This window comes from Rana temporaria, chromosome 3 (genome assembly GCF_905171775.1).
Source record: "Rana temporaria chromosome 3, aRanTem1.1, whole genome shotgun sequence".
NCBI lineage: Eukaryota > Metazoa > Chordata > Amphibia > Anura > Ranidae > Rana > Rana temporaria.
Genome location: NC_053491.1, coordinates 391563060 through 391576064, shown reverse-complemented (window position 1 = coordinate 391576064; position 13005 = coordinate 391563060).

Below are 13005 nucleotides of genomic sequence, written 5' to 3'. Positions count from 1 at the left end.
AGTTAGCGAGGCAAGTACATGATTCACAATGTACTTGCCTGCTAAGTTACAGCGGTGTAGCCTAAAGCGGGCGGGCGTAATGGCGCCTAATTCAAATTTAGCTGAGGGGGCGTGTTTTATGTTAATGGGGCTTGACCTGACGTTTTTGACGGTTTTTTTAACTGCGCATGCGCGGTGCGCCTACATTTCCCAGTGTGCATTGCGGCTACGTCCGCCGCACGGGCCTATTGATTTCGACGTGGACGTAAACGACGTAAATCCCTATTCACAGACGACTTACGCAACAACGTAAAATTTTCGCATTTCGATGCGGGAACGGCGGCCATACTTAACATTAGTATTCCTTCTATTTGATGGAATAACTTTAGGCGGTCTATCTCTTACGTAAACAGCGTATCTACTGATTTGCATATTCTACGTCGACCGCAATGGAAGCGCCACCTAGCGGCCAGCAGAAATATTGCAACCTAAGATAGGACGGCGCAAGCCGTCGTATCTTAGATATGTTTAAGCGTATCTCTGTTTGAGAATACACTTAAACCTAGGTCGGCGCAGATTCTGAGTTAGGTCGGCGTATCTACTGATACGCCGACCTAACTCTTACTGAATCTAGCTACTTGTGTTACTATGTGCTAGGAAACAGACATTCAAAAACACAAATTGTATCTTTTTAATATATTTTTTTGCTCAAATATGTTAAGTTAATTGAAAAATGATCATTATTCTGTCCGTGCTAAAAAAGAATGAGGAACAGCATTAACATGACAAGATGAAAATAATATGTCATTCTCCATAAGTATCATTTTTAACCTGTAGAATCAGCCCCCCAATGTCCACCCATATTGAAATAAAATCTTGCCTGGATTGTACATTTCAAATATAAAAAAAAAAAGTAAAAGCTGCCCTTTATCATGATACATTTAGGCATAAATTGTGACTTGTAAAAATGTATGGAAACTGCACAAAATAAAAGTGCACAAAAAAAATTATATATATGAATGTGAGAGTAGCAACCACAAAAAGAAGATATCCCTTCCAATATAGACTTACTTAAATGACCAGTGTTGTGCCAAATCACTACCAATAATGACTTGCCTAAATAGATATTCAAACTCAATCAAACATATATACATATACGCAATACCAATAGAATATTAAAAAAATACAAATTAATGTCCATCAAAAGAAATAAAAAGGTGCTCTAAATTAAAGGCAAAGTCTCCTTTAAATGTGCCAAGTAAGAAGATTCCAGTCCTTATTCCTGAAAGGGGTTGATAGTATTCACCATCACCAAAGCTAATAAAGATGTGTGCTTACCCCCTTACTCAGAGTGATATGCAATTGGCATGCACCGATAATCATATCTCTCTTCTGATGTCCCCAAAATTATACGTCCAAGAGCAGACTCTCCAGTAATTCAGTAATTCAGGTTTATATAAGAAATAAGCAAATAAATGTTCCTCAGTGAAGTAACTCAAATAATATGAACATTTATTTAAAAGCACGCTTACATTGAGAATATAATATGTACTTTTGGTTAAAATCACCGGGCTGGAGGATTTCTAGTTTTCCTAACTGACTTCTGGTCAGTTTGCTTCTAATACATGATGGCATCAATCAGAGGCTCTTTCCTACGCATTTCTTCATCAAAAGACATCTTCCAGGGCAATAAACTATGACTGACTTTCAATGAACAATATACAAACTCCTAAAAAAAATGCCAGTGTGATGGTTTACCAAAACTAAAGAGAAGCTCTGGTCCCAGTAAAATTGTCTGCTGCCCCCTGGCATCATCAATAGAGCCCTGAAATATCTGATCCTGGGATTGCCAATTCAGCTCAGTGCAGAAGAGGTCAGCTTTCTTTTAGGCATCCCCCGTTCTGCAGCTCCATGACACACGATCGTGGAACACAGGCAGACATCAAGTCCGCGGGCACGATCACAGACCTCGCGGCAGGGGCTCCCACGCGCCTGCAAATTTAAAGTGACATATTTACATTGATTTGCCTGTCCGTGGCATTCTGTCGACGCAAAAGTGCGTGACCCAGTCCTTAAGTGGTTAACAAACTTTGTTGCAGATTCCTACCCTTTGTTATTGTTAACAAATCCCTGTGTGTCTGTCTGTGTCCCTGTGGAAAGTGTACCCAGCGGGAAAGCAGAGGTGACACTTGTGGAGTGCCAAGCCAGGGACGTGTCAGCAGGGGTGAAGCTTGAGGAGTATCTGTGAGTGCCAAGCCAGGGACCTAGCAGTGAAGTGGGGGGTGACACTTCAGGAAGATACTGCGTGCTACAGTGAAAGAGCTCAGGGGATCCAGTGGATCTGAAGTCTAGTGAGAGAGACTGGGAGCTTGTTGAGTGAAGACCCACAGTGAGTGAGTGTGGGGTAAAGAGAACTGTTCCTGTTGCAGATAGCTGAATACCTTTACCGTTAGTAACAGCTACAAGATTGTTGCCATAGGACACAGCAGTCCTACCTATACAGAAGTGATGTCCAGATGGAGGCCTTCACCTGTGACTTCAGGGGCACTGAGACTTTGCTACATTTGTTTGTTTGTTTTTCCCTACAAAAGTGAAGTTACTCTTTAAGTATACACCACTGCGATGGCAATGTTTACACTGGTGTTCCGTACATCCCTGTGCAGGCAGTCCTGTTAACGTAGATTTGGGCCCCCAATATGACACAGTGAGCAGTAATTAAAAGCAATGGGCAAAAGCCTACCACACCCAAATATTAGATTACTGAATTCAGCTTGTTGAAAAATAAATTCTAATTGCCTGCAATCCACTTTATACATAAATCTTTAGGCATGCCCATTTGTGAGGGATGTGTTTGCCCACACAGCAGGGATGCATCCCTGTGCAGGTAGTCCCATTCATGTCAATTGGGACCCAGCAACTGTATAGACACAGTTGCTGCTCCCAATTAACATCTGTGCGGGTGCGGGTCCCCGAACCCACACTGTCTGCGTTCAGGGAACCGCATCTACGTGGCTGTCAAATTGGGAGCAATTGACATGAATGGGACTGCTATTCTGATATTTGGTTGTGGTAGACTTTTCCCTATTGCTTTTAATTATTGCCCTTTGTGTCGTATTGAAAACTAAGCCTGAAGAAGAATCAAATGAAATGTCAAAAGAACAGAAAACTCCTTTAAAAGAAAAAAAAAAAAAAAACACTTTTCATTTTGAAACGTTGTAAATATGTTTTATACTGCTGTGCTGTTTCAGAGACTATTGCTGTAACAGAATATTACAGCAGCGGCTTACCCCGCTCATTCTCCATTCTCGAACACTTTGTATTCACTGCAGACTTGTGAAGGGCTGCGCAAATCTAACATCTAATAAACAGCTTCGGCAGGGCAGGACGTGAAAACATCAGTGTTTCATTTTTATTTAAAGCAAATCCAACTGAACGCGCCTCGCAGTCTGGAATACACAATGAGACCATCTTTCTCTCTTTAGATGACGGGAGAGTTGGAGTGTTGCTAATCTAATGAACTGTTACATGTAAACCTCCATTATTTCAGGATCATAGAACACAGAGATACATGTGATCAGATAATTGCTCAGCACACCATTGCACCGAAAGGATAAAAAAAAGATATTCAAATAACTGTGCCCTGCAAGAGCTCTTATACTGTTCCAGCATGACTGTGTCCCTGGGCATAAAGCCAACTCCATAAAGACATGGTTTGACCACTTCGGTGTGGAGGAACTCATGTGGCCTGCACAGAGCCCTGGCCTCAACCCTACTGATTTTGTGGAATGCAGCCAAGCTGACTTGTTTTAAGCTGCCCATACACTGTTATTTTTTATTCATTCAGCCCACTGGTCGTGGTGGATGGTGGATCCCCCGCCAGGACATTGTATTCTTACAGCAGCACCCACCATTGTCAAATATTCAGCCCACTGGTCGTGGTGGATGGTGGATCCCCCTGCCAGGACATTGTATTCTTACAGCAGCACCCACCACTGTCAAAATTCACTGATCAGAAGCTACAGATAATCGGCTGCAGCTGCTGATTAATGGAAACGTTTTCAATGTGTCCCTTCGACAAAAGTCGATTAAACATTTGACTTCTGCCGGGTAGGGGAGTCATCACACTGATTTAAATGCATCCAGTACCTGCTGGAAGGGACAGTTTTTAGTGTATGGCCAGCTTTATTATGGAATAACATGGATGTTTATTGACATATGTGTGGTTATTTTCCTTATCAGGGAAGTCCTGGAAACCTGTTTTTAACAGATGTTTTCATAAAGTATAATGATCACATAATTGGTCAACTATATCAACCAATCAGGAAAGATTGCTAAAGAGGGGATGTCACACCATACATAAACCAACCAGTCAGTGACGCCCGTCCATAAGGCGCACAGTGGCGCCACCCCCCCAATCCATGCGCCCGGCACCTTTTTTTGGAAGCACATGAAAAGTGTAGGCTTTGTGGGTTCGGCGTGCAGAGCACTGTGCCTTGAGCCCACCCAGTTGTTTGACAACAGTGAATTAAAATGTGCTATTGTCTTTCTAATTCTCCTCCCGGGCCAATCAGGAAGTGAGTCTTGACCCTTTTGGCTGAGAGGAGAAGCGACCTTATTGGCCGCTAAAGAGGAAGACACAGGGGAAGCCACTGTGAAGCCACAGGGGAGGAGGAAATGAAGGAAGGAGCCAAAGCTGCCCACGACCGAGATGGGGTAAGTGTGGGGCTGTTGGGCAGACAAGCGAGTAACGTGGGGTGGGGGGAATTGACTGACTGAATGTTGTGGGGGGTGGCAAGTGGTTTGTTTGGTGACCCCCCAAAAAATGGAGCACAAGCTGCCACTGCAACCAGGTATAGGTTAAACTTTTATTCTATTGCCGTCTATGCAAATAAGACTTTCACACATTCCTCAATATTTACCCCAAGAGATCTTGAATGGGCCCAAACATCTGACTTTCAGGCATATTCAGTCTGCATATGTATCTATTCAGGTTCAGGTCCTTGTCACCTGGTCAGAGCTCAAATTAGGCATGGGTTTGGAGGACACCCAAGCTCATCTCTACTTGACATTGAATTGGAATGCTGATTGTGAGCCATTTCTTCACACACATCATCAGTACTTGACCTCACAAATGGACACAAACTCCCACAGACACACCAAAATCTTGGGTAAAGCCTTCCCAGATGAGTGGAGACTGTCATAGCCACAAAGCGGGGGGGGGGGGGGGGGGCAACTCCATATTATTGGCCATGGTTATGGAATGGAATATACAACAAGCTCATATACTGTGGGTGTGTTTACAGAATTTGGTCACACAGTGTAAAAAAAGACACAAATAGTGCATTTGGCGATATATTGTAACATCAGTACAGACACTGGCAGAATCACAAAAAATGTTTTAACTTTTTTCTAAAAACTACTCTATGACAAAGCACTTGCGATATTTTCAGTGTAGCGCCCCCTTACCTTCAGTATGGACACTACGCTAAAGTTAGTGGGGAATGGGAGAGTTATTTTGCTCCCATTCACAATTTGCTAAATTGGGACTTCTGTCATTCCAGAAAAATCCACTGGGTCAGTCTGTGCTCCAGGGATGCGGTACCATCCCTGGCCAGCAGTTGGAGCCAGAGGGGTTCTGGCAGAGTAAGTTTTCCCCAGCAGCCAATTAGAGGAGTTTTTCCCTCACGGGGCATGCTGGGGGAGGGTATATCTGTGACAGGTGTCATGTGCTAAGCAAGTTTTGCGCGGTCCCTGTTCCAGGTGCGGCATCCACCTTCAGGGTGCGCGCATCCATGGACCCCGCCAGCGCGGCCCACCAGGCCAGAATTGCAGGCTACACAAAACCTCATCCGGAGGTAAAAGGGGACTCCAGTGAATTACTGGGTCCCCGGTTCTATTGAAAGGATCCCATTTTGGGTGCCGTTCGATTGGGGGGTCGGCTTGAGGGGAACCCGAAGGCAGGTTGTCCAACAGGGCTTGAACGAACCAATCAGGGATCTGGTGACCGGAATGCTGACAGGTACGCTTTGCTGTCATCTGGTGACCTATGCTAAAACCTACTGGGAGGATTCGCTCCATTCATCCATTTAGCTCACCTAAAGTAATTGGCCTGTGGCAGAGGCCCTAGAGCCAGGTCTGTGAGAGAGATCTGTTCCTCCCAGCAAATCCAAAGTGACACCTCGGCTGCCAGGCTTGTGAGAGGGGTCTGTCTGGGGGCACTTCAACCACTCAAAAAGAGTGGTGACGATTCACAATTTGATAGTACTGAGAGCAGGACTGCTCGGTTCATATCCAGGCCTGATATCACAAGGTTCTCCATTTTTTTCTCCTCGTCAACCTTTTCTTCCCATTTGAAGTTGATGTTAGCCGAGTTGGCCAGGAAATAAAGCATTGGAAAACCCTTTATTCACTGTCTGGACCTTCGCTCACTGCTTTGTTCTCCAACTGCACCCTTACGCCACATTAAGGTAACTCAATATGCCGATCCCAATAACAAATCAGCGGCTCCTTCGGGGATAGCGCTACATCAGAAAGATATTTTTACGTAGGGTCAGATGCATTTGCATCTTCCTGCCTGAAATTTACATCTCCCCAGTGGGAGGGGGGGCGCAATGCGTCTTCTTTACTGCAGAGAGAGGGCCATATTCTCGAAAAATATCCGCCTGCTGCGCTTAGGGCACTTACACTCCGCTGTCCCAACTTACTGGAGCAGGTGTTGTATTCCCCAAACACTTGCTCCATAAGTTGGGACAGCGGAGTGTAAGTGTCCCGGCGTAGCCTGGCGGATCTCCAAGGGGGCGTCTTCTATTCAAATGAAGCGCGCCCCCGATGCAAAAGAACTGGGCATGCGCCGGGCTGCAAAAAGCCCAGTGCGCATGCTCCAGTTCTCGGCGGAAAACGTCAATGACGCCGACGTGTGCGTCATTGACGTAAAGTCGTATTCAAGAACGACTTACGTAAACGACGTACTCGACGAAAAAACACGACGGGGACCCGACGCCATCCGTAACATGGCCTACGCGAGACTTGCGGAAATTTAATCCTCCATATAGCAGGACTAAATTTCCGCTTACGCAAACGACGTTAGCGACGGTTACGCGACGCGAACTCGTTCGGGAATCGGCGTAGAAGGATCATTTGCATATGCAAATGACTCCTTCACGTAAATGCCATCTAGCGGCGGCCGGCGTCATTGCATTTAAGATCCGCCAGTGTAAGTGACTTACAGATGGCGGATCTTAAGTGTATCTATGCAAAAATGATTCTGAGAATCAGGAGCATAGATACACTGGCCAAAAAAGGGAGTTACGATGGAGTAGCCTGTAAACACACCTCTATATTAGCCTATGTGTCCATACACATGTAGAACCCTCTACTTAGGTAGGTGCTAGAGGTGAGATTTTTAGTGAGTGCAGGTAAATTTAGGCAGGCCTAGCTAAAAGTTAGGCCTGTTTTTTTCTTTGATCTGTGTGGGCTGGGAGTGGCTCAGAGTAACAGCTGTGACTCACAGACAGCATCACTTCACTGTCACCTCCCTTTTCCTTCTAGAGGATTCTAGAAGATAGGCAGAGCAGAGAGGTGGAGCTGTCTGGTGTGTTTCAGGGAGCCCTGACAAGTCCCCAACTAGGATTGGCAGGGGGCAGGCCTCCTTGAAATACCTAAAGTCAGCCCAGCTGGGAAGTAGTTGTCGGGTGGAAAACGAAGGATGGAGTACTAGTAGGGTTGCCACCTTTTCTTCAAGCCAAACCCGAACACTTTAGCGGCACAGGGCACGTTTTTTTTCGTAGTATACACAATAGGATAATAAAAGACCTGGGGCACCTTTGGGTGCCTCAAGGACAGTGGTAATGCAGCGCGCTGCGGCAAACAGTGGGTGTGGCCAAACTGCTCTTGCTGACATCGTGGCTCCCCCTCAGTGATGCCAAACCTGCCCCCAGACAGCGGCCCGCATCTCCCGAATGGCAACAGATTTTTGTGTGACTACCTCAGTTACTTGGGGAGCCACAGCCCAGTCTGAATAATGTGTCCGGGTTTCAGGCAGACTGAACCCCGGACACAAGATCCTAAACCCGAACTGTCCGGGTGAATCCTGGACAGGTGGCAACCCTAAGTACTAGGCTGTTGGGGGCCTTTGAGTGAGCTCCCTAGTCTGGGGTGTGACCTGTAGCTGGCCAGCTAGAACCTGTCCTAGGTAGCTAATATAACCTACATGTATGTACAGCTAAACCTGCTAAGAACCTAAATGTAATGCACATGTTTATATGTGAGAGACAAAAGCAAAGTTATTCACTGTGATTTTATGCTTGAATGTCATATAACAGTTGTATGTTGTGTTCACAGAGGCAAAAGAAAAAATATGCCTTTAAGAATCATTTATTTATATGACAGTGAAGGTAAGCTCAAATTACACAGTAGAATTCATGCCAGAAAGCATAGAGTTAAGCTTTTGTGACTCATCAGTAGCCTTGGCCAATCACAGCTAATCTCACATTGAGCAGAGTCTTGACCTATCACAGCCACCTTTGTATCCATTCTGTCTGGGAGGTTCCTAATACTATACATGTGCTGCAAATTCATTCCACATGAAGACAGAGAGCAGAGCAGACATACAGAGTTCAGTTTAATGGAAGCAAGGGCCTAAATAGGTACATTACACAAGTTATATATATGTTCTTATTGTAAATAGTGTGATCAGAACTGTATACTGATCTAGTTGTGTGTTCACTTGTAGTTCCACCAAACAAAGTCATCTAACCGCCCTAACTGCATTCAGTCATTCGAACTAAGTCACATCCATCCATCCACTTTAACGAGCTATCAAACCCTGCAAACCAAGTTGCAAACCACAGTTATAACTTTCAGAGAAATCAGAGAATGCTTTGATAACTTACAGAGAGAGAAAGAGTATAAATACTGAAGAAAGAAATATATCCACCATTTTATGTTGAATGACAAGATTGAATATTTGAACCGCCATTTTGTGATACTAATTCAACACGTGTTTGTACATGGACTGTCTGCTGCAAAGCAGCAGTGTTATCTATGAAGAAAAGTGAAGTTAATAAAGAAGTTATTTAAGCATTTGGTGTGCTCTTTAAACCTTACTGCTTCCATAGAACGGCAATAGAGGAATTTTCAGAGTAATAGACAGTCTTGTTGGACTGAAAAGTTAGGAGATATCACAATTCTTCTAATGCCACAGCGCATGAGGCACTTTATAGTGCTGCGCCTGCCACATGACCTTGGGCCTGGGAATTGGGTGCAGGATGGATCCCATCAAGAACTCATGGAGGATCTGAATAGGAGGCACAGAGAGGAGTCAGAGAGGACAAGTACTGCCGGGCAAGTCTTCAGGAGGAAACCAATGGTTTGCAGCCAGGAGGGCTGGTGAGTGACATGTTCAATTGGGAGGACTAGAGAGGCATGTCAGAGAGAACTGGGAGAAAACAGTCAGAGCTGGGTGTGGAGCCAGTGAGGATTGACATGTCACGGGCAGTGAAGTAGGCAGCTGCAGCCAGGAGGGCTGGCAGGGCCTGAAGAGGACTTACTGGGAGCAGTAGTCCACCTTAGGACAGCTAACACAAAAGACTTTGTATTCTATTTTTGCTACACTAGAAAGGGACCCATGGTCCCTGCCTACAAAAGGCAGTTGGTTGGGCCTAACCATGTGCTAGCTGTGCCTGGAGTTAAGTGTTGTGCAGGAGAGAGAGTGAGAGACTGCAAGCAAGAGATGTGCTGGAGGAGACTGGAGTAGCTAAGTGTGTATAGTTGTCCTAACTGAAAAACAATCAATCAATTGCTTGTTCTACTGAGCATCCCATATATTCCTGTCCCTATCCAAGTTCAAATCCCTCAATAAACATACAAAACAATCACATTGACTGTACATTGTTTCAAAAGTGTATTGGAAGAGAATGCCAGGGTGACAGGTGGGCCACATCACTCAGCAGCCCCTAGGGGGTACCGCTACACACACATTTACAGTGGTATTAGAAGTGAAGCCTTTACAGGCTAAAACAAAAAGGGGGTGTTCAGGAGAGAAGCTTTTGAGCAGAAAAAATGCTTGATGTGCCTAAATGCTAGATGTATTTAGGCGCATTTGAGAGTTTATGCATGTCAATAACCAGAATACATGAATATTCTTTTTGTCTTTCTATTAGTTTTTTTATTTTTATTTAAAGGATTTGCATCAGTTAACAAAAGAATACATTAGAGCCGGTTCACACAGGGGCGGCACGACTTTGGGGGCGACTCGGCAAGGCGATCTCAAGATGACTTCAGAGGCGACTTGCAAGATGACTTCTGTATTGAAGTCAATGCAAGTCGCCCCGAGTCGCCCCCAAAGTCATACAAGAACCTTTTATAAGTCAGAGAGACTTGAGTCACTCCTATTAGAACGGTTCCATTGAACAGAGTGGAGCGCGACTTGTCAGGTGGCTGAGTCGCCTGACGAGTCGCCCCTGTGTGAACTGGCTCTAACTGTATATGTACATAACTGTATAAACGAGTCTGACAGTTGTTTTGAAACATTTGCAAGGTCAATTTACAGTTGAGAGTAAACAGTAAGGTCTCCGGGAGTTTAGGATATGCTGTAAAATAGGAACCTATATCTCGGAAACCCCATGTTCAGGTTATAGATGTATCAAAGCCAGATAAGACTATAAGGCCTCGTACACACGATAGGTTAACCAGAGGACAACGGTCTGATGGACCGTTTTCACCGGTCAAAACCGATCGTGTGTGGGCCCCATAGGTTGTTTAACCATAGGTTAAAAAAAAAGCCAACTTGCTTTAAATTTAACCTATGGATTAGGTCAAAACCGATCGTTAGTAGGCACGATCATCGGTTAAAAATCCACGCATGCTCAGAATCAAGTCGACGCATGCTTGGAAGCATTGAACTTCGTTTTTTTTTCAGCACGTCGTTGTGTTTTTCGATCGGTTTCAGGGCCGATCCTAGGCAGGGTGCACAGGGTACATTGCACCCAGGCGCCTGCAGAGGTGGGGGCGCCGAACATCTAACAGACTCTCTAACAGAAGCCCTCTCTGTGTCCATCACAGAGGCCCTTCTCCAGGTCCCAATAAAGTACTTTGCTTCTCTTCCTGTATTTTGTTATTTGTTAAGAGATCGTGTAAGGATCCCAGGTTAATGAAGACTTTGTGGGGGAGCATATCTGTGGTTGAGTCATTGCCATAGAAACATTTGAAAAGGGGAGAAGTTAGTAAAACGACGACGCCCATGTGAGGGCGCCAGAAATATTTCTGCACCCAGGCGCCTGTGACCCTAGGATCGGCACTGATCGGTTTTTTAACTGATGGTGTGTAGGCACGACGGACAATCAGTCAGCTTCATGGGTTAACCTATGACAACGGTCCTTCAGACCATTCTCATCGGATGGACTGATCGTGTGTACGAGGCTTAAGTGTTTTAATCTGAGCATATCCAAAAGTTTTCTGTTATATTATAGAGAGAGAATAGGAAAACAAAAGAAATGAATATTCTTGCCATTGTAATCCATTAATGCTCAAACACTTGACTCGCCTAAATAGATGGATTTAGCCCAGGTTCACACTGGGCTGCGGGAATGGCAGTCCCGATTTCGGCCACGATTACAGAGACATCTGTGCAGGTTTCTTCACAGATGTCAATGTGAATCGCAGGCCGAAATTGCAAAAAGTAGTACAGAAACTACATTTTTAAATTGGTGCAGTGCCGCAGATGCGGCATTGCACCGATTAGGACGGTGTCAATGCCGCCGATTTGACAAGTCAAATTGCATGCCAAAACGGGATCCTGGCCCCCTATTCCTCTTGTAGTACACAGGACCAGAGGGTCGAACCCAAGAAATCCTGCCAAGACATAAAACCCGGGAGTGTAATTAACCCCTAACTTCACACTAGGGCAGCAGTACCCACTACCTGCCTACATACCCATAGACCAACATGGAGTTTTTGATTAGGATGACCTGAAAAACTGACAGGCAGACCTGATCATAGCACTCGTGTCAAGAGGGGCCTTGGACATTCAGAATCTTTGGCAAGTCTCTTACCAAAGATACAACTTTATCATAAACAATTGAAAACTATTGGTGGTGTCTGTAATGTTCCCCATCTTTGTTATTCTAAATACCCTTTTCTTTGGTGTGCCCTGCAACTTGCCAATTCCTCACCTAGGTGAGGGTGATGTAGTTATGGCCCCCAGCAACCTCCTGAGATGACTACATCACACATCCCAGGAAGCAGTATTTTAGTAAGGGATGAAGTATTGAAATATTTTAATCCTGGGTGTGATTCAAGTATCTGAGACTTGGCAGAGAGACCTGCGCAGTGGCGGTGCATCCATAAAGGGCGCACGAGCGCTGCCCCCTCTCTACTGCCACCTGTCTATCACCATTGATAGATCCATGCATTGCATAAATCTATCTATGGTTGCCGCTGCCACCCCCTATTCAGGTGCCTGGCCCCTTTTCTGGCACCGGGCACCTGAATTACAGCGTCGCCACTCTAGCCAGAGTGGGCCTTGCGCACCCGGATAGACCCCTTTAACCGGCCTAGCAGCCGGAGTGGCGCACGGAATAAAGTACAGTCTCTGCCACAGACCTTCCTTTGAGTGGAGACACTTTCGGTCCAGAATCCCCTGACACAGGATTCAGCACCTGCACCTCTCCAGATTAATTTCTGTAGAACTCAAGTCTGATAGGCGATCACCATCAAGCCTCTTAGGACACGGTGCATCCTTCGATTAAGTTTCCAGGCCTCTCCCGCGATGCCAGCCTCTTGCTTGGTCCTCTCCAAGATAGGTCCTTCATTAAACGGCTTCCTCCCTCCAGAACGGACAGCACAGGATCACCTTGAAACTGTAGACCCAGTCTGACTACTGGGCCTACTCAACAAATCCCAACCCCGGACCAACGTGGTTCCGGAGCCAGGATTGCAGGAGCACGCACCCCCGGCCAGGAGGGCCACGAGGTGGTGGGACGACAGACCAAGTATCGACGACCCCGGTCCAGTGGCGTCTGTTCCTTA